This window comes from Mustela lutreola, chromosome 1 (genome assembly GCF_030435805.1).
Source record: "Mustela lutreola isolate mMusLut2 chromosome 1, mMusLut2.pri, whole genome shotgun sequence".
Lineage (NCBI taxonomy): Eukaryota > Metazoa > Chordata > Mammalia > Carnivora > Mustelidae > Mustela > Mustela lutreola.
In genome coordinates, this window is record NC_081290.1 from 173,713,812 (window position 1) to 173,715,322 (window position 1,511).

Sequence of the window (1,511 nt, forward strand, 5' to 3'; positions counted from 1 at the left end):
AAATCAAAACCAGAATGAGATACCACCTCACATCTTTCAGAATGGCTAAAATGAACAAGTCAGTCAATGACAGATGCTGGCGAGGATGTGGAGAAAGGGCAACCCTCCTACACTGTACGTGGCAATGCAAGCTGGTGCAACCACTCTGGAAAACAGCGTGGAGGTGCCTCAAAAAGCTGAAAATAGAACTACCCTATGACCAGAGATTGTAGTACTGGATATATACCCTAAAGATACAAACGTGGCATTCTGAAGGGGCACATGCACCCAAATGTTTATAGCAGCAATGTCCACAATAGTTAAACTATGGAAAGAACCTAAATGTCCTTCAACAGATCAATCAATAAATAAGATGTGGTATATATGTACAATGGGATACTGTGCAGCCATCAAAAGAAATGAAATCCTGCTATTTGTGATGACAAGGATGGAACTAGAGGGTATTATGCTTGGCGAAATAAATCAATCTGAGAAAGACAACTATCATATGATCTCCCTGATATGATGAAGGGGAGATGCAACATAGGCGGTTTTGGGCGTACGAAAAGAAAAATAAAAGAAGATGGGATTGGGAGGGAGACAAACCATAAAAGACTGAATCTCAAAAAACAGACTGAGGGTTGCTGGCGGGAGGTGTGTTGGGAGAGGATGGTGGGCATATGGACATTGGGGAGGGCAGGTGCTATGGTGAGTGATGGTGAGTGCTGTGAAATGTGTAAACCTGGTGATTCACAGACCAGTACGCCTAGGGATAAAAACGTTTATAAAAATTTTTAAAAATAATTTAAAAAATCCATTAAAGAAAAAACACATATTGCAAGCCTAGAGCTAATCTCATATTCAATCAAAAAAGTTTGAATGTTTTCCCCTTAAAGATCAGAAAAAAGACAATTGTGTCCACTTTCACTACTCTCATTTGACATAGTACTGGATGTCCTAGCCAGAGAAACAAGGAACACAAAGAAATAAAAGACTCCAAAAGAAAAAAAGGAAGAAGTAAAATTTTCTTTTTTTGGATAACATGAACTTACATGTAAAAAAATCCTAAAAACTTCACAAAAAATTTTGAATAAACAAATTTAATAAAGCTGCCAAATACAAGATCAATATATAAAAGACAAGAATTTTGTTTTGTTTCGTTTTTTTAAATAGTTTTCATGTCATCCTTGCTCAGTGATCACGCTAATCTTCTCTGCATCATTCCAGTTTAAGTATATGTGCTGCCAAAGTAAGCACAAGACAGGAGCATTTTAACACTCTAATGATGAACTATCTGAAAAAATAAAGAGAACAATCTAATTCACAATAGCATAAAAATAATAAAATACTTAGTAAAAGATTTAACTAAGAAATGAAAGATCTGTACCCCATAAACTATGACATTGATAAAGAAATTGAAGGAGACATAAATGGAAAGATAGCTCATATTTATGAATGGTAAGAATTAACATTGTTAAAATGTCCATACTACTAAAAACCATCTGTAAATTCAATTCCTATCAAAAATCCAA

The 1,511-nt window shown here is 35.2% G+C and overlaps 1 pseudogene; it reads right to left on the reverse strand.

The window, feature by feature from the left end:
- Nucleotides 1-1,119: 1,119 nt before the first annotated feature.
- On the reverse strand, nt 1,120-1,236 carry LOC131822939 (U6 spliceosomal RNA; annotated as a pseudogene).
- Nucleotides 1,237-1,511: the final 275 nt, after the last annotated feature.